The 20525-nt window shown below is 51.3% G+C and overlaps 1 protein-coding gene and 2 long non-coding RNA genes across 5 annotated transcripts in view; 2 read left to right on the forward strand and 1 right to left on the reverse strand.

Annotated features, from left to right (window-relative positions):
* Positions 1 to 18531, reverse strand: part of ZHX2 (zinc fingers and homeoboxes 2) — a 154831-nt gene extending 136300 nt beyond the window's left edge. For 2 of the 3 annotated variants that reach the window (XM_036108338.2, XM_036108336.2), the window contains exon 1: positions 17760 to 18530. The gene's annotated coding sequence lies outside the window, so the exon portion shown is untranslated. Of the gene's footprint in view, positions 1 to 17759 lie in introns of all 3 variants that reach the window. The other variant, XR_013447711.1, reaches the window with a different exon arrangement.
* LOC118545829 (uncharacterized) lies at positions 16270 to 17374 on the forward strand. Its single transcript, XR_004922240.2, has 2 exons — positions 16270 to 16398; positions 16763 to 17374. It is a non-coding gene; the product is annotated as an uncharacterized LOC118545829 (long non-coding RNA).
* A 147-nt stretch (positions 18532 to 18678) lies between the features above and the next one.
* Positions 18679 to 19776, forward strand: LOC118545827 (uncharacterized). The gene is made up of 2 exons (XR_004922238.2): positions 18679 to 19276; positions 19650 to 19776. It is a non-coding gene; the product is annotated as an uncharacterized LOC118545827 (long non-coding RNA).
* Positions 19777 to 20525: the final 749 nt, after the last annotated feature.

Here is a 20525-nt window from a genome sequence, read left to right on the forward strand (position 1 = left end):
TGAAGAAGGAAAGTGACTCAGAGGCTGTAAGGCTACCCCCACTTTACAAGCAGGGAAACTGAGGCTCGAGAGGGAATGAATGACCCGCTCTACGTCAGCAGGTACCGGGTGGCTGAGCTGGGTGCCCCCAGGCCTCCCGATCCGCATCTGTGCAGGGAATTTCTTTCAGACCGCATACTCCTTCCAGAATAGTGGAGCAGTTCCATGTCGACGCATCTGAACAGAAAGACAGCCAAGGACTGATAGCCATTCTCCTCCAAATGCGCATTTGGGGGGTGGGAGGACACTACCAAACATCTCTGCTTCCTTAGTTTCTCCAGTACCCTTCTGAAATGAAAGCATTCTCCTGTGTTCCCAGAGTCCCCAAATATAAGCTCCCTGTCAAAATCCTGCCCGCGAGGCCTTTCTCACGGAAGTCAAGTCCCAACCAATGAAACTCATTTCACAAAAAGGGGCATTAGGGGAAATTTGCAGGAATATGTTTACTCGAGTAATAATTTTATTAAAAACAATATTTTGGGGGCGCCTGGATGGCTCAGTTGATTAAGCGTCTGCCTTCGGCTCAGGTCATGATCCCGGAGTCCCGGGATCGAGTCCCACGTCAGGCTCCCTGCTCGGCGGAGAGCCTGCTTCTCCCTCTCCCTTTGCCTGCCTCTCTGCCTCTCTCTCTATCTCTCTGTCAAATAAATAAATAAAATCTTAAAAAAAACCCCGATACTTTGCCCAATATGCCCTGAGAATGTTATCATAGGTGCCCCTAATGAAGGAGGTAATTAGCAATACATAGAGCCTCTCTGCAAACCTAGGATTAAGAATTTTCTCACGGGCTGTTATTTTAAACAAACACTACACAATATAGTCTCTTCATTCATTGAAAGCCTTGATTTGCAGAGTTGAGTATCTATAACTCGGAACTTATGAAACAATTAGTTCAATGTGTATTTTCTGCTATTAAATACAAAGGACTCAAAAACATGACACTTTTTAGCTGTACTGTGTTTTGGCTGTGTGTGTGTGTGTGTGCGTGTGTGCGTGCACCTGTCGACACATGATAGAACTTCCAGCTGCAGGTTTTTCTTCTGTTTTTGTCAGTCTTTCAGGCAAGCCTCTCACCTGGTTTTCACCTGGGTTTAAGGAAACCTGTGTTCTTTGTTCTTTTGCTCCTGCAGTTTAATGTGATGTTCATCCTCTGTCCTTCCCAGCCTGCCTCCGCCCTCTACCCCCCCACCGCTCTCTCCTCCCTTGGGCAAAGCCTTGGCTCAGAAGTGACCACTAACTATTCTCCTGACTAAGGCAGCCTCCGCTGGTAACCTGCACTTAGGGTCACCGATAACACGTGGTGCAAAGATGCTTCACTTGTTGCCAGAACAAATGGCCCATGTGCCAAATCTCCAACAGCTTGTGTCCCAGATCTGGGTCATGGGGTGCTCATGGGTGCTGCCTGCCTCAGAAATTCCACAAATATTTACTGAGCAACTACTCTGCACAAGGGGTGGCCACCGCGGGCCGGGGCTCCGCTGTGCTGTCCAACACCCCTCCCAGAAGGCGTTCTAGGCCTGGCACCAGCTTCCTTGGAGGATGCCTGGCAGAGCAGAAAAGCCAGGGGCCACCAGCACCCTGGGTCCAACGACCATGTGAACCCAGGATGGGAAGGAAGGCGGGATAGGATGGAGCTGGGAAGAAAGAAGCATAATGATGGCTGGTGTCTTCCGTGGTCAAGGTCATCTGACCTGCAAGACACACGGACTCTAGCTATTCCAGATGAGCGAGAGGAGTCAAAGGCATTTTGTTCTTCTCATAAGTAAATTCAAATGCCTGTTATTCATGCAAAGCAGAGGTTGGTGGGCAGCAGGAGGACAGGACTCCTCCAGAATCTCAGAATGAGGGAGGCTGCCCACACCCCAGGATCCAGCCCCGTCACCTAGACAGAAAGCTGCTCACAGTTAGGGAGATCGAGCCCTGCAGGTTCCCTCATCGGATTACCAGCATCACGAAAACCAAGTCCTCCCCTCCCAGGAGATAACCAAGTCAGACTATTACTTTCTGGGGGCCCAAACGCCACAATTTAAACAAACCCTGAGTGGAAAAATATGAAGTTCTCCAAAACCATTTAATAGACATACTTCTCTATGTATATTTCCCCTCCACCCCCCACCTCCTGACACTGGAAGTCTAAAATGATTAGCTTTGCCAGAGAACTTGACATAAAAACTGAATATTGAAAAACAAGCAAGAAAATCTCTCTCTCTCTCTCTCTCTCTCACACACACACACACACAGTGAAGCACAAGCAAAAAGCACAGGTTCTAGCTCAGGTTCCATGGCTAATAATTTGACGTTGTACGTGTCCTTTACCTTCTCTGGGATGGAGAGAAGAATGGCCTGCTGCCTTAACCACCCCCTTAAGTCTGGGGGCTCGGCGGGAGATGAGGCTGTCCGATCTCCCGCCCTGGGCACTGGGGTAGTGAAAAGGCCTAAGGTCAAAGGTGTCATGTGCCTATGAGGGCTAAAACACTGTATCCTTAACACTCCTGAGCGGAAGTGCACAAGAGGGAGGAACACTTTATGTATCACTGGTAAAATCTGTTGTTCTGCAGGGAGCCTGGATATGGAAACATTTTAAAGAAGCAGAAGGGCCTTGGGCATTTCACAACCTAGAGGGAGCCTTGGTTCCCCTACTACAAAACATCAGAGAGGCGGACCAGGTAATCTCAAATGTTGGCTTTATTATTGGTTGGCTGACGGAGACACGAACAAGTGCAAAGTGGGTAACCAGCAGAGGCTGGGCTGGTTAATCAAAGGATCAACTGGCTGCAGAGGGTCCTGACTTTCCAAGTAGAGCCCAGCTGCCACATGCCATGTTTTTGAAGCCAAAACTCAAATACATGATCATTCCTGGGCAGGAATGATCGAGGTTCTGAAGGTTAGCTTTCAAGGACATTTTTTAATTAAATCTAAAAAGTCCCACAGAGAAATACGTAAGTCCAGATTGAAAGCAGTATCTCGCCCACCACTGTAATATCTCTAGTATTTAGCACGGCATCTGATGCAAAGTAGGTGCTTGAATATTTCCTGTATGGATAAACAAAGCGTCCAGCATCCAGAACATTTCTGGCACACCTTGCAATGGATAGGCATGGCTGGATACCCCCAAAGCATTCAACGACTCGTGTGAATAGCACTGCTACTTAATCCTTGGCCTTTCCTGCATCCCTCAACGTACTCCCAACCTCACAAATTGAAGGCTGGCTTGGGAATCAGCTAGATCTGCCTGTGAAGCTGGGCTTCATAGCTATGTCACCTCCCAGAACCTCAGAGTTTCCTTATCTGTTCCATGCAGATAATCAGGCTTCTCGCAGGAGGAAAGTAAGAGTAAGCACCTCCTAGGGGACTTGGGTGGAGTATATAAATTAATCCACATAGAGCTGAGAATCTGCCTGGCACATTGCATGCTCGAAGTAAATGTTGGCCACCAGAGTTATTCTTGTGCTCGGCATCACGAGTGCTTGGCGGTAACTAGGGGCTCATTAAAGTTCATTTTCTTTAGGCCACACTGGATGTTCAATGTAAAACCAAATTGTAATGGTGTTCTCTGAAATATAAGAAAGGTAAACATGTTGCAAAAATTTCTTATTTTTAATGTTTGGGGGGCCTTCCGAGCATCAGGACCACTCCTCCACATCCCGCTGGGTGAGGCAATTGAGCAAAAATGGCACCAGACTAGGTGTCAGGAAGCTGTGTTCGAGTCTGGGCTTTGCCACTGATCCTCTTTACTCCCTGATACTCGGCAAGGCTGAGAGGAACAATGATTTCCTGAAGTATGACAGCCAGTCCTGGGTTTCAAGGGATAGAAATACGGATTACTTACGAAACATTCACATACCACACCCCACCCCTTGGTTTCCCAGCATCCTAGAGACAGGGAGATAGGCAGGGTCCTGTGAGTAGAGGTGATATCTTTAAAGAGTGTGTATGGGACCCTTGAATTTTCTTCTCCTACGCTCCAGCAGCCTGAAAGCCAACTGTTCCAAATGATGTGGCCACCAAATCAAGGCAGCCTGGATCCCTAAGTCCTAGCTTGGAAGAAAGTTACCTTGTCGAGCTGTTGGCCTTCAGCGCACTTCCCAAGGGTAAGAGATAAACCTTGCTTTGTTAGGGCAGTAGGATCTGGGGGTTTCCTTGTCACGGCGTCATAGGTTAGCGTAACCTGACTGCCCCTGTATCTTTATTCAGTGCCATTCCAGAGGGTCCATGCACGTTTGTCCCAGAAGGGCCAGTTCTTCTCCAGACTGAAATCTCAGCGAGACCATTTTCCCATTACATAAGATGGCCCAGCAAGGTTAAGATTTACTAAATGTGGCCATCTCTCTCGTGACAGGTATTTTTTTCTTCCCTCCCCAAAGGCGGGGGGGATTGGTGACAAAACTGCAAGAGGACAGGTATCTTGAGAATGAGAAGCTGTATTAGTGCCAAGAAGCACCTTGTACGGGAAAGGAAGAAGAGGCTCCTGGTAGTAATTCTATCTGTGCAGCTTTTCATAAGCAAAATCCTAAACTCTAGAAGGGAATATAGAACCAGTGTCCCTGGCATCCCATTTGCTAAGGCATTTAACAACAGACTTTTTTTTTTTTTTTGGTTATCTCTATACCCAACATGGGGCTCAAACCCACGACTCTGAGATCAAGAGTCCCATGCTCTTCCAACGTAGCCAGCCAGGCTCCCCCACACAGATTCTTAATACTCTTTACCTAAGACTCCAGCATTGTGATGTGGTAAGTCCCTGGGGCCTGATGTCATGCAGACCCGGCCCTTAATGCCAGCTCGGCCATTTCCTGTATAACTCAGGCAAGTTAATTTCTTGACGCTTCAATTTCCTCATCCATAAAATAGGTATAAAAACGTCTACCAAGTGGGGCTGTTGGGAGAATTAAGTAATTTAAAACAACGTAGAGTACACAACATGCTTGGTTCAATGGTTGGCACGTAGCGGGCATTCAATCAGTTTGTTTCCTTCCTCTCTATCACCTTGACAGTAGAGTTTGGTCTCAAGTTTAAACTTGCTTAAAAAAAAAAAAAAAAAGACAGTTTACTATTGGAAGCAGTGGAAAGACGGCGCGCCACCACCTGTGAAATTGCTGCAGGTGCCATATGGGAAGGTGAAGACAGTGTTCCCAAGAGGATACAGAGGGGACAGACAAGTCAGAGGGAGGAACTGGATCCAGGCTGCACACAGAGGCCAGAGGTCCAGACGAGGCGGTGGGGCGGAGCCAGTGAGGCAGGCAGTTTGGCAGAGTTTGGCCCAAAGATCCTGAATCTGGGACAAAACCAGCCTGGGACGGAAGCTTCCTCCACAGCTTCCTGTTACAAAATGGTCCAGGGACTGTCCCGGACCCGCCACCGGGGGCAGCAGCGAGCAGCAGTGCCTTCTGCTACCTTGTGCTGACCTAGAGCTCCGGCCCCCCAACAGGCTCCGGTGGAAGGGTCCTTTACTCATCCCCGTAACAGTCCAATCACATGAGAAACATTCATTTTGAACCTACTCAGTGGGCCAGCCTCGCGCTGGTGCTGGGAACATGAAGACAAATAGGAAGCCCTCCCTTGGGGTGCAGGGGTGGCTCACAGTTTTTCAGGGGGAAAGACATGCAAACGGATCAAAATCCACATGCTAAGATTTCTGAGGGGTTATTTCTGCCGCACACTAGCCTCTCTCGGAGGAGGGAGCAAGTTCTCTCTCTAGCAGGAATGAGTAGGTCTTGCTGAGTTTGGGGGAGGAGTCTTTCCGGGAAGAGGATCTATGTGTGGAAAGAAGAGAGAGGATGGCTCACGAGGTTTAGGGGTCAGTCTTGCAGGGCTGCAGTGTGGGGCATATGGCTGGGGGACAACTGGTTATAGCAGAACGTGCCTGGTAAAGCGAGGTTCAGGGATTTGTGGACTTGATCCTATGGGTTAGAAGTTACTAACTGGAGGTCCTCATTAGAATGGACAGAAAAGCACATTGGAAAAAAAATGGATTTTGAATGCCTTTAGACTGGGCTTAGGCTTTCCACTTTGACCCACTCCCCACCACTTGCTACCGCCCTCTACTCCACCCCTTCACTCTTGTATATGACCTGCAAAGCCCCTGAAAGCATTTGGGCTTGTGACTCCTGGACGACCAGTGACATGGGGAGGTTTTTAGAAGGATAATGAAGCATGATCAGATTTGGGGTTTTAGAACCACACGTTTCTATCATTTCTGTAACTGGCATGTATCTTTTCTATATCCAGAAATCTGGACGTTGATCCCACGAATCCCCTTCCCAGGGTCAAGCAGTGCACCCCTCCCCACTCTGAACGAGCAGCAGGCTGATCTGGTTATAACCAAGGCCACCGACAGGGCCCTTTCTCCCAGCTGGGGGAAAACCAGGGGGCTGTCAATTCTGCAGAAAGGCCCCGAAGCACCCTTCCCTGCCTCACCTTGGCCCCAAGCGTGATCTATCAGGTCTTTACTCACACCTGGGAGCACAGGAATCACCGTCTGGCTTGGGAGGTAGCAGGGCCGGACACAGAGCGTCGACAGCCCAGCCAGGGAATGCCAGAAGCCCAAGGAGAGCCAGTGCTGGGCTCTGTGGACAGGACCCACCACCCCCAGGACGGGCTCAGCAGGTCTGAGGAGAGCCTGGATGGCCAGCTCCTTCATGCCAGGCCACTTCCTGCTCACCGGGTGATGGCCCCTTCGGTGCGGTAGGGGCGTGGCCCCTAGTCATAGATCCAAGGCATAAGGATATCCTTCAAACTGCAGTGACTCAGAGGCAGCCTCATCGTACAGAAGGTCAGAGATAACACAACAGTATGAGCCAGCTATTTCTAGGGCACTGCCTAGGTGCCAGGTGCTGTGCTAAGTACTTCACAGGTGTTGCCCCTTGGAATTCACACAGCCACCCTGGGAGCAGGGGCCCCACCGTTCCAAGTCCAGCTAGGTCAGCTGTGTAGAACAGCAAATGCACACATTGCCCCAGCGAGCCTGGGAGCTCCTCCAGGGAAGAGCCTGTGGCTTGGTCATCTTTGGGTAGTTTACTGGTCAGACTGGCGTGTGAATCCTGTTCCTCTGCCCTCTAGCCATGCGACTGACCTTCCCCACACTGTGCTGTTTCCTCACCTGTAAAATGGGGCTTAGGCAATGCCAAGGGTTGGTGAAGACTCGGAGAAACCAGAACCCTCCTACCCTGCTGGCGGGAATGGGAAATGGTGCTGCCACTGTGGAGAATGGTTTGGCGGTTTCTCAAAAAGTTAAACATAGGGGCTCCTGGGTGGCTCGGTCTGTTAAGCGCCTGCCTTCGGCTCAGGTCATGATCTCCGGGTCCTGGGATCGAGCCCCGTGTCAGGCTTCCTGCTCATCGGGGAGTCTGCTTCTCCCTCTCCCTCTCTTTCCCTCTGCCCCTTCCAACTGCTCATTCTCTCTCTCTTTCTCTCTAATAAATAAATAAATAAATAAAACCTTTTAAAAAGTTAAACATAAAGTGACATCTAACTCAGCAATTCCACTCCTAGGTATCTTCCCAAGAGAAGTGAAAACACACCTCCACACAGATTACACACGTGTTCACAACAGCATTTTTACAAAGCCCCAAATGTAGAAACCCAATTGTGGACAGGTGAATGGATAAACGAAATAGGGGCTGGCCTGTATCCCTGCCCCCAAATTCATATGTTGAAGCTCTATCCCCAGTAGCCCCGAGTGTGACTGTATTTGGAGATAGGGCCTCTCAAGAGGTGATGAAGTTAAAACAAAGCCATTAGTGTGGGCCCGAATCCAATCTGACTGGTGTCCTTAGAAGAGGAAATCTGGACACACAGAGGGACCCCAGGGATGTGTGTGCACCGAGGAAAGGCCACGTGAGGTCATTCGAGCAGGCGGCCATCTGCAAGCCAAGGAGAGAAGTTGCAGAAGAAATCAAATGTGCTGACACCTTGATCTTGAACGTCCAGCCTCCAGAACTGTGGGAAAATAAATGTCTGTTGTTGAAGCCACCCAGTCTGCCGCATTTTGTCATGGTGGCCCTTGCAGACATAGCCACACAATGGAATACTATTGGGCCATAAAAACAATGAAGTTCTGATGCATCCTATAACACGGATGAGCCTCTAGAACCCTATGCTAAGTGAAAGAAATTAAACACAAAAGACCACGTATTATATGGTTTCTCCTATATGGCATGCTCAGCAAGGGCAGATCTATAGAGACAGAAAGTCGATTAGGTTGTTAAGGCTTGGGGGCCGGGGGGCTGCAGAGGGGGCTGGGCAGTGATGGCTAATGGGCACAGGATCCCTTTTTGAGATGACGGAAATGTTCTAAAAGGAGATTGTTGGGATGGCTGTACAGCTGTAAATACTCAATTAACTGTACACTTTGTAAACGGGTAGGTTTTAAGGGATGTATGTGATACCTTAAGCTCTTCTAAAATTCGGGCTAATGCTCACACCCGTGTACAGGGGCCTGGCACACAGCACCCCTAAACTGTAACTGGTACTCCTTCAATAGGCTCAAATACGTATCTGCTGCTTAGTTGGAAGTTGCCTCAATTCCTTTAATTTTAGGGGGACTTTCAGGGTGATTCGGTGTCCCTAAGTGACCTGTCCCTGACCCCAGAGGACCCTCAATCAGGGAGTTATGGCTGCAGCATGCCCGATGTGGCTAAAACTGCTCCAGTCTTGGATTCCACGGACCTGTGCTGGAGGCCTGGCTCCACCCTCACGCCACCTTCTCAGCTGTGTCGCTGTACAAACGGCCTGGGCTATGGTGTGACGGCGTGAGGAGCCTACACACAGGTGGCATGCAATAAATTGGGGAAAAAAAACTATGCACGAGAAAGCCCTCTGTCAAGCCCCAAATGCACGCACATCCTTGTGCTATCCTCAGCGCGGGCTGGCGGCTCGGCCAGGGGTTCTCATCAGGGATGCAGGAGCCCCGGGTGCGGGAGAAGGCTGCCCGGCTCCCAGAAACCTTGGACAAAGGGCTTCCTGCTCCACTCTGCTCTTGTCACCTGTTACATGGAGATAAATGAGTTCTTCTGTCTCTTCGGACTTGCATGAGCTGACCCACAAAAGGTGCTCAGCATGGTGCCTATCATTGTCACCACGAGGACCACTATGGTTGCTAAGTGCCAAATGACTGAGAACTTCCTGCGGGCAGGGATGCCCTTTTCCTCCTCCGGCAGGTGCTGAGTGTTTGCTGGCCAGACAGAGGAAAAGAAGTGGGAAAGGAAGTGGTTAGGGAAGGTGCAAGGACACAAGAGCTGTAAGCTAGACCGTATAGACGAGGAAGGGTGATACACTGCCAGATGATTGTGTACTCTTGGGCAAACTGACTTACTTCTCTACGCCTCGATTTCCCTAAGATTGACTCGGTGCTCCCTGAAGTTTCTTCTAGCTAGAACATTCCCTCAACCTACTATTGCATCCTGTTGCCATTAGACTCATCCCCTGCTCCCCAACATCCTCCTCCAGAGATCCCAGAGGACATTAGACTTTGTACTGTTAGACCCATAAATCCCACTTCTGAAAGTGCTGAAGTCGGGCCATGTTCAATGTCACAGTGCTGAATACAGCCCTCCATCTTTGGAATGTCTACCATTAACCCACGGAGTGAGCCAAACGGTTTCCACTCTGTGGCTCCCTGTGCCCAAGAGCCCTTGCTCTTGGAAACAATGTGAAGTCTTCTGGCTCTGGCAGAAGTTCACTGCATGCTCATAATTAATTCTGTAACACAAAGTTCCCCAGAAGAAAGTAACAGGCCTTTCTACAGGATAATGAACCCTCGGCGCTCTGTTAGGGGAGGTGAGGTGAGGGTCTGTGGTTCTCTCTGCTCCTGCCTGCAGCCACCGCCCATCCCTTCCCCTTAATTTCTTGGCCGGGGGGCAGTCTCCTTTTCCAGCTTCTAGCCGTCAGTCCATATCTCTTCATTTCTCATTGCCCCCCAACAAAAGGCAAAGACACACCCCATCCCCACCAGCGCCGGCATGCTGTCCTCTCTCTGCCCCTTCTGGGCCACCGCCCCCCATAAACAACTTGGCTGTGACATCTAGCTCGCACCAGACTGTGTGCAAGTACCTTAAAGAGCTGTTTCCAAAAAGGCAAGGGGGCAGTACAAATGAAAATAATTTCTAAACGTCCTCCTCCACAGGCCAGGGGGATTCCGTGGGGGCTCTGGGTACACCCGGGGGCTGGGGGGGGCCCGAGGTGGCTTTGTCGTCACCGCAATTCGGCTCAGTGTTGTATTTTAAGAACAGCGGGAAAGTAATACTGGCTGAAAGGAGTTTTCTGTGCGCTATTTAACTAAATGGCTCTGCAGCTGGAGAGAGCCATAGGCAGACGTGTTATGATTCAAGGGCTCCCAATTACAATGATCCTCTTTTTATTGTATAAAAACAGCAACACAGCCATCTCCACCCTCCCAACGCCTGCTCCCTCCATCTCCTTCTCCCATTGGCTGCCAAGGGCGTTCAGCATCTCCAACAGAGTCTCCTCGGTCCCCAAGTGCAGCTTGCAGCCCACTGGGATTCCTTCTCCCTAACAGCCAAGGAGAGGGTGGAAAGGGTGCAGTGCCCCCTGAAGAATGTTCTGTTATAGACACTGATGGAGGCTTAAGAGCTGTCTTTCTTGGTGTGGGGGTTGGGAGGGGGGTAGTTGGGGGACTAAGGATAAGAAGCATGGATTTGGAAATCTCTTCTGTTTTGATTAAACTTACACATACACGGGCGCCTGGGTGGCTCAGTTGGTTAAGCGACTGCCTTCGGCTCAGGTCATGATCCTGGAGTCCCTGGATCGAGTCCCGCATCGGGCTCCCTGCTTGGCGGAGAGTCTGCTTCTCCCTCTGACCCTAACCCCTCTCATATGCTCTCTCTCATTCTCTCTCTCTCAAATAAATAAATAAAATCTTTAAAAAAAAAAAAAAACTTACACACACACACACACACACACACACACACACACCCCTACTCATGCATGCATGCACACACACCCACACTCTACACCCCTTTAGCAGAAAAGCAATCAGACTGCCCAGAAGCACATTCTGAAACGTCCCTTCTGTCCAGACGTCCTCCCAGCCTGGGGTGGGGCACCTCCAGAAGACTTCAGAAAGACCTGGTGACAGCGAAGAGCATCAGCTTTGGGATCAGACTGATCTGAGTCTGGATCCTGACTCGGCTACCTTCTTTAGTACCTAAGCTTTCTTTCTGAGCTTTGGTTTCCTGGCTTTACAATGGGGCTACACTCCTGCTCTCGAAGCACTCCTCATGGTCACACTGAATGCCAAAAGTGAAAGGAAAGTGTGTAGCAGAGTGCCTGGAACATAGGAGGCTTTCCGTTTGGGGGAGTGTTGCTGTTCTTAAGGCGGCAACACCATGTGTTTGCAGTGTGGCTGGGTTTATAGGGAACTCTGTAATCGTTCCATCTCACCGGTCAGAGTAGACAAGGCAGGGGGTGAGGGTCAAGACAGCTGGGGGCGGGCATGAATGTCAGCCCCACCAAGGAGTGTTTTTCTGGAGGCTTTCTGCAACACTGATCTCAACCCTCGTGTTTGCACACCCATGAATGTGTGCATGCATGCTGCCTCCTCAGTTTGGACTCCTGGTCCTTCCTCGGTTTTCCGCAGATGTCTTGGAATCTAGAAGCTGCCGTGGCAGCCTCCCCACCAGGCCAACGAGAACTCTTGTTCACGTCTTCCCTATTCCCTTTCTCAACGGCAGGCTCCTTCTCTCTCCCACAGGGTCTGTCCTGAGCCCCCAACAGGGAGGATTCCCTCCCAAAGAAGGAGCTAACTCAATCTGGCTACTCTCTGAGGCCTTGGAACTTGACAGCAAATGGCTCCCAGGACTTTGCTGGTTTTCCCCTGCAGGGTAAACCCAGCATGGCTTTAAACCCAAAAGTAAACACATGCTTCTCACTTTTCTATCCCAAACCAAGCCTGTGCACCCCCAAAACATACCACAGATCTCTTACACCAAAGTGAATGCCCCGGTCACACTCCTTAACATTGATCCCCCATGGATCAATAGTACAAGCACCTCATTCACTGCAGACTCGCTGTGGTAACTACTATTGCAGTGAAACACTGTGTAATAAGATTTAATCTCCACTAAGTGTTTCTAGTACTAGCGGGCTGGAGGGGGGCAGAAGGAGGAAGAAAGTGTGTGAACTGTGGCTTTTAACAGGTAAACTGTTCACCAGGGGGGTAAAGAGAGGTGTCAGCCAGAAAACTGGTTCTGACTCTGGTCTTTTTTTATTCCATTTTCAAGTTTGGGTGGGAACTGATATACTGTTGTCAGGACCGTTTTTCTCCTTGGGGGTCGACACGCGCACACACACACACACACACACACACACTCACACCATGGCCAACCAACCCTTCTCAAATGCATGACTGTAAGCATAGGAACAGGAAACAGATTGTGGGTGGATGTTCTTAAAATCACAACCTGTTCGACGTAGGGTGGGGGCCTTACAGAAGGGTGAGGGAGGGGAAGCAGGAGGGATTTTTTTTCCCCCCAGTTAAAAAGGAAACTACCTTTTCAATACTAAAAGCAATGTCTACTTTACTGTCTACCACAGGGGCATGTGAGTAGCTGAGCATCCTCTCAGAACTGCGCTGTCTGGATGTGACCATGACACAGCACATCACGGTACCTGAGCGCTGCACCAGGGTCTCACTGCGATATTCTGGGAAGGCTGTCCATTTCCGTGGCTGCTCAAACCTGCCACCAACCAGTGTGGATGCACATGGGGGAGGAGGGAGGAGAATGCAATGAGATGGGGACAGTCTGGGTCTTGGAATCCGTGATAAACATCCACGTATGCTAATCACTTGGCACCTCAGGGATGCAAGAAAGTCACACGCCAGAGGTCCCGAGGCAGTGACCATGATGATACTGGGGCCGAAGACGGTGATAACGGAGATGTGTACTGAACACGGGGCTAGGCGCTTTGCTAAGCCCTTTCGGAAGTTTCTTCTCAAGCTGCACAACAACCCATAAGGCAGCTATTGGAACAATCTCCGTTTTCGGGATGAGGAAATTGAGGTTGAGCGAGGTAAGTAACAGCCCAATGTCATAAAGCTATTAAATTGAGCAGAGGATCAGGGATGTGAGTCCTTGCTGGAGGAATCCAGAGTGGGGAACCTGACAGAAGGCCCTCTGATGCCCTCTGATGTCATCCCCTTGATTTAAAGCAAAGGTGAAGCGCGGCGCCTGGGTGGCTCAGTCAGTTAGGTGTCTGACTCTTGATTTCGGCTCAGGTCATGATCTCAGGGTCATGAGATTGAGCCCTGCTTTGGGCTCTGTGCTCATTGGGGAGTCTGCTTGTGATTCTCCCTCTCCACCCCCCTTCCTGCTTGTGCGTGCATGCGCACGCGCTCTCGCTCTCTCGAAAATAAATAAATAAATCCTTAAAAAATAAAGCAAAGGTGAAGGGTCATGACGAAAGTTATTCTGCTGCTGCAGGTAGGACCCAGGTGTCTGAGGGTCAGGAGAAAGGCCAAGTGTAGTGTTTGGGGAGTAATGGTACCTACCCCCACGGTTTTCAGCTCCACTAACTGAGATATGATAAGGGAGATCTAGTTACCTCCTGGTAACAGCTGACTAACATCAGGTTAATCTTGGATTCCTACTGGCAGGACCTAAAAGAAATCTCCCCATCATCCCTCCCTTTCTTATTGTACTCTGTCTTCTTTCTGCCCTAAGGCAAAACTGGTCCCTTGGTCCAAAACTTTCCAGAACTCATTTTATTTTAAATAAGAGCCAAGCTGATTTGTCTGCACAAGGCACACCGCTGTCAGTCTTACCTTCCTAAACACATGACATCCCTCCTCTGAAACCTGCCGTAGCTCCCCAGTACCTATGGATTAAAAGACAACCTCCTCCACATCCACCCCCAAGTCTGGCATCATCTCTTTGCACAACCTTCCCTGCATCCCCCTTTCCACCTCCGCAGAATAGGCATGGCTCCCAGGACGCAGTTCTACCTTCACCGGGAAAACCTTTCTTCCTCTTCTCCTCTTAGGCCACACACACTGGATCTGCCAGCTCAACAACCATTCCACCACGCACCCCAATTTGTTCATGGCAGCAATGTGCCTACCCCAAAATGCATGACTGTCCCTCCCTGGGCGGCCAGGCGGCACAGTTCTGGCCGATGAACTAAGGACAGAAGTCCCTGAGAGGCATCTCTTCCCAAATGTAACAGTAAAGCCATACTAGGTAAATGTTCTAAGCCTCACTCGTCCTGCTTTCTCTTTCCTGGACTGGAGATGTGAAGCCTGGAGACACAGCAACCACCTTCCCACCTCAAGAACATAGACCTGGGGCCGAAGGCCTATACCTAAGGATGGCATAGTGGAAAGACAGAGCCTGGGTCCCCAGAGCTACGTCGTCCCACCCACCCTTCTTGTTGTCTGACACAAGTAAGCCCCCTCTGGTTAAGTGGCCAGTGGTTAGGATTTCTGCTGCTAACAGCTGAATGCAATCCTATCTGACACACCTCCAGACATTGTTCCTCCTCATTCCATGGGTCAGTTCAGATGCTATCCCCTTTAGGAAATCCTCCACGATTCCCTCAGAGCACAGTAATTACGCCCTTCATTGTGCTTCCACAGTAGTTACTCTTCTCAATTACAGCACTTAGTTAATCCTGCTTGATTTGGCCTGCCCGGCTGCTCAGATTCCTAGGGGGTAGGGGGTCTGGATCCTGCCAACCTCTCCTAGTGCCTGGAGCAGTGTTTTGCATTGAGGGTAGGGGGCTCTACGTCCCCAGTATCTCTACCACGTCTAGAGCAGTGCGCTGGAGCGTGAAGCGAGTGTGTTCCGGGGTCTGGCACTCTACTTACTAACTGTTTGGTCTTGGGCAAGTTGGAGAGCCTCTCTGTGCCTCTGCTTCCTCATCTACAAAAGGGACAGAATGACAGTACTTACCCCACAGGGTTGTCATGAAGACAAAATAACCCTAAGCACTTATAAGGGTTCTTGGCATATAAAAACGTTTAATGACTGCACTCTCATTAGGATGATTATTATAGCTGCTGAATGAACAAATAAATCAACACATAGCTGCTAAATAAATGAATAAAGGAATGAAACCCAGGAAAATTCTGGAGTTCAGACCCTAGGGCAGTGGTCACTGTTCCTTCTTTTTCATACCTACACCTGTCCCTTTACTTTTTCATACTGATGAGGACTCCCCATATCCCATATCCCAGAGCTGCCATAACGGGAGTGTTGAAGGCTAAGAAATAAGGCCTGGCTTGGCACACTGACTTCATTTTTGCTCTGCAGCTTTGGGCAAATTTCTTCACCTCTCTGAGCCTCAGTTTCTTCAACTGTAAACTGAAGATAATAATAGTATTTATCTCATTGGGTTTGGGTGAGAATTAAATGATAAAGCACCTAGAATATAAAGCATTGCGCCTGGCATACTAAAACAGTAAATGTTAGCAACCATTATCAAACACTGTCATTATTCTTTTGGTCAAACGCATGGCATCCTACTCAATCACATGGCCCTGATGGAGATGAGACACTTGGGGTGGGGATCACCTTTCCGCAGGTCAAGATACACTGCACTTCCATCAGAATACCCTTCTTGAGTACCAACAAACACTGTCATTTATCTTTTCCTTTCAATGGGGATTGGTTAATACATCAGATTTACCCTAAATCCCTGGCCTCTGAATTTCCCCTTAAGAGCTGTTAACTTCAGGTGGATCCTCATTGACATCAAACCTAGGCAGAAGGTGCACATGCACACAAGAACAATCAAAGCATGGCTTTTCAACATCAACAGTATTCCCACAGATCACAGGTCCAGTTACTGTCAGTGATGCATTTAAATCTTACTTGTAGATTCCCTACCCCCCCCACCTTAAAAGAAGATGTGTATACAGCTTTATATAATTTTCCCTTTAAACTTGAATCAAACCTTTATGTTAGTTCCATTCAAGCACTTGAGGGCTCCATTAATCTATTTTTACTTTAAACATGCCATTTTACAAGATATTTATTCCACTTGGTTGTCATCCAAATGCTTTTTGACATTACTGCCCTGGGACTGAACTGCTTAAACTCAGGGCCCTCATAAATAGAAAATCACCTTTTGACTGAAATCTTGAAGAGCTCTCAGAAGCTCACCCCCTTCACTTCAACAGGCATTAATTTCTGCTCTACATAAAGGAGTGTGAGTGTGTGAGTGCGTGTGTGAGTGTGTGTGTGTGTATGTGTGCGCGGTGTTTTAAGAGGGTAAGTGTGGGAGGTCTGAGCTACCCAAGGGATGAAGGGGAGGGATTCCTGCCCCTCAAAAACCTGCCCAACGGGGCCTGCCTCAGACCCGGAGAGCTGCTGACTTGGACATACGGTGATCGTCAGAGACCAGGTAGGGGAAGAACTCTAGGGCCTGACAAGACTTAGTGGACCCCCGGGCCCGCCGGATAACGCCTCTTTCAAAGGAGATGGGTCCAGGGAAAGTCAATATTCCCCCACCCTCCTCCTCCCCCCCCACCTCCGGACAAACAAAAGGCCATCCCCAAACAGCTGAAGGCAGAGACCCCACTGGCTTTGAAGCCGATCAATCAGGTGGAAGCCCGAACAAATCACAACTTGGCTTCCCCAAGTTTTCTCCCCAGCCTAACGAGCCACCCTCCTCCTCCGCCTCGGAGCTCCGCACAGCTACGGGGCCAAGGGGACGGTCCTGTGATGCTCACTGGTTCCCAACTTTCCGCTCCTCTCCGTCTCCGCAGCCTCCTGCAAAGGGGCTGGGGAAAGGGCAAGTTTGCAAAGGCGAGGATACCAAGTCCTGGGGAAGCCACAAAGACGCCGCAACACCAACAAAGATGAACCTCTCTCTCGTGGGGCGGACGCCAGCGCCAGCTGCCGCTCCGGGGGCGAGCGTGGGCTCGGCTGGCAGAGGCGGCCGCGGGCGTGGGCCGGCCGGCGGCGGACAGCGGAGCCCCCCCCTCCGATCCCCCCCCGGTACGCGGGCGCCCCGCCACCTGAGCCCGGCGTGGGGGCCGGCTCCGCGCTCCCGCCCTGCCCCCGGCAGGTAGCTCGGGCAGCCGCCCGCAGCCACCGGCGGCGACGAGAGGAGAGGCAGCCTCAACCCACGGCGTCATGCTTCCTGCCACCACAGTACGGCGAATCGTCACCAGGAGAGGGGAGAAGAGGGGAGCGCGGGGGAGGGAGGGCAGCTCGCACACGCAGCCCCCCTGCCTGCCAAACCCGCCGGGCCGGGCCACGTCCCGCCGGAGTCCCCGCGGGACCTGCCCCGTTTGCACAAAGCGCCGCAGCTGGGCCACGGAGGGAGGGAGACGGCCACGAAATAAATAAATAAAAACAGAGTCGGGTCTACGTAACGCCCTGTCGAAAGCGGACGCCATATTTTTTTGTGGCTTATGTCGACATAGGGAAACGTAGACATGTTTTTCCTCCTCCTCCTCCTCCTCGGTCTAGCTCCCATTTATCCAAACTTGTAATCAAAACTCTTAAAAAAAAAAATCTCCCACCCCTCCGGATCCTCTTATTTCCTCCCACCCGCAAAAAGGGCCCGCAACCCCCCCTTCCGCACCCCCCTTCCAATCACAAACCCGGCCAAGTCCCATTAACAACACATTTTCGGGAGCCGCGGCGGCGGCGGCGGCGGTGGGAAAGTTGGGCTGGAGTGGCCGGCGCCGGGCGTGCGGGGCTCGGGGCTGGCGGCGCCGGGCGGGGGGTGCGGGGCGCCGAGGCGAAGTTTCTTACCTGCGCCGGGGCTGGGGACGCGGGGACCCGGGCTGGGAGCGCGGAGACGCGGCACGGGCGTTCCAAAATGGAACTCTGCTGGCTCCCCCCACCCACTCCCCACTCCCCACCGGGCGCCGGGCTCGGGCTCCGTGGGAAAGAGGGGCACGGCCAGCCTGCCAGACAGACGGACAGGAAAAGCCCCCGTACGGGGAACAGTGGCCAAAATTTTAAAAAGAAAAAAAAAAAAAGGAAAAAAAAAGGGGAAAAAAAAATGTCTCGATCAGTGGGGAATCTACGCCAAAACCCACATGATCTGTAACGTCAGCATGCGTATTTGCATACGATACCACCACCCGAGCTGCCACCCGGGCTCGGGTTCCGCAGAAAGTTACAAAGTGAAATTCAGCCCCCTCCGGAGACGCCGGCGAAATGTCATTTTCAGGCGGGAGCTGGGGGGGAGGCTGGCCCTAAAGGCGCTGGTTACTAGCCGAGGTTGGGGGGGGCAGTAAATTAACTTAAAAGTCTGAGCCCAGTAACGGACTCGGTGGAATTTCTGCAAGGGGAGGAGGGGGAGGCGCGAGCGAGATCATTGAATATTAAGCACGACCCGGCCCGGCGGCCGCGGCCAAACCCTCCCGGTGCAATACCCATTTTCTTTATGAAAAGTTCAAGGTGTCACTGATGAGCTCAACAAACTGTTGATCCTGACCACGTGGAGTGGCAGACAGAGGGACTGTGGGGCGCGGCTGCTGGTCCTGAGCCGGCGGCACCCCCCGACCCCGCGTCCCTCTCGCGGCTCGAGGGGCCGCGCGCGGGTGGGGCCGCCACGCGCCCAGGGCGCTGCCGCGCTTTCTCCGCGTCTTTGGGCTCAGGGAAATAATAACTAAAAAAAAAAAAAAAAAAATTTTTTTTTAAGCGAGATATGTTTTGCTCCAGGAATAGTAATAAGAGGGCTTGGGGTAGGGAGGGTGAGAAAGAGCCCCCACTTATATAACGACTCGAAATTAGATGACTCTTGCTGGGGAGATTCGGCGATTTGCGCTTGCGCCAGGTCTGAGGTTGGTTAAAGATCCTCAAACTTTTTCCCTTAAGAGCCAATAAACAAACAGACGCCCCGGGAGCTGACTTAAACTCTTGTCGGGCCGGCGTTCGCTGGGATTCTCAGACTCGGAGAAATGCACACCCCTGCGGCGCTCGCAGGGAAGTCCCTCGGAAGCAGGGCGGGTCACTTTCGGAACTGGGACTCTGGCGTTCCCGGCGGGAAGGGATCCCTAAGCTGCCCCCTGGTTCCCCTCGGGCGTTTTAGAGTAAAGGCGGGCCGGGATCTCGCTGCCCTTCGCCTGCGGCCTCAGTGCGGTGAACTTGCGTTCCGGGCGCCGCGTTCCCGCAGCACTGCTACGCTAAGGAGCCCTAAGGAATTCGGGATCCAGGGGACGCTTCGGAATCTCACGGGCAACCTGTCTGCGCCTCGCATTCCTGCCCGGACGGACCCGTTTCCCCTCCAAGGGCATCTCGGCGCGTCAGCCTTTCGCGGTGTGAGTTGGGCGCAAGCGCGCACGAGCGGAGCGGGGGCCAAGGGATGTTGTCTGGGGTCTACTTCTGACAGTCTGAGCGCAGCGAGAAAACAAAGGGAGCCTGGGGCTGGGAGGCTCCGCGGAGTCCCCGCCCGCCCTGAGGCTTAGCAGGCGCGGAGCGTCGGGGCTTCCCGGTCAGCCTCTGCTCCCGGGAATTAGAACGAACTCTAGCGGCGGTTTGCGACTCAGCTCTGGGCGCCAGGGCAGCAACAGGTGGCCGTGCGCGGCGGAGTGGCCAGAGGCGAGGACGGGGACTGGGGTGGGGACGGCTGGCCTTGGGGGCGGACCGCGTGGCCAACGCACTGGGTGACCTTTTGACATTTTCGTTTCTTAGGTTGGGGAGAAGAAACTAGGTGAAAGGCTTTTCTAAGGGGTCTCCCGAGGGGCTCCAATTTCTCTAATGTAGCCCCATTGGGTCTCCAGAAATTTTGACAATAAAAATAGCTCATATGCAAAATTTTCTTACTGGTCTGCACCTGTTTGTTCGGTTGTTGCTCATGTAGGCTCTGTCTGTTCGTTTTTTTTAACGACGCATAAAACAAGGGCCTGGCCTGGGAGGGGGTCTCTTGTGTGATGTTCACAGACCCGAGAGGAGAACTGTCGCAGCTCTTAAAGGATTCATTAACAACTTCCTTGATGACCATGACCCAGATCGCGTCGCATCTTTCTCAAACTCATTTGAAAACTTCTGTCTAAGATCCTAATGTATTTGCCATCAACAGGAGAATCTAGGAATACTGTTTTATTTTTTTTTCCCTCAAGGGTGTGCCCGGAGAGTAAAAGAAAAAAAAAAGCCTCCCCCACCAACTTTTTTTTTTTTTTTTTAAGATTTTATTTATTTGACAGAGAGAGACACAGGGAGAGAGGGAACACAAACAGGGGGAGTGGGAGAGGGAGAAGCAGACTTCCTGCCGGGCAGGGAGCCCCATGCGGGATCCATCCCAGGACGCTGGGATCATGACCCGAGCCGAAGGCAGATGCTTAACAACTGAGCCACCCAGGCGCCCTCCCCCACCAACTTTAATAATTTTATATTGCTTACTCAAGACCCTTCCAGGTCTTGCTCGCTCTTTCCCTTCACTCTTCTGGGTCATTCCACTGCCCCCCCCCCCCCAAAGTAAGTATAGTTCTGTTTGGTTCCAAGGAAATCGTGGAAACCTTAAGGAAACTATTCCCATTTTGAGGCTGCCCCTCCTCACTTAGGACGGTT

Source organism: Halichoerus grypus, chromosome 5 (genome assembly GCF_964656455.1).
Source record: "Halichoerus grypus chromosome 5, mHalGry1.hap1.1, whole genome shotgun sequence".
Lineage (NCBI taxonomy): Eukaryota > Metazoa > Chordata > Mammalia > Carnivora > Phocidae > Halichoerus > Halichoerus grypus.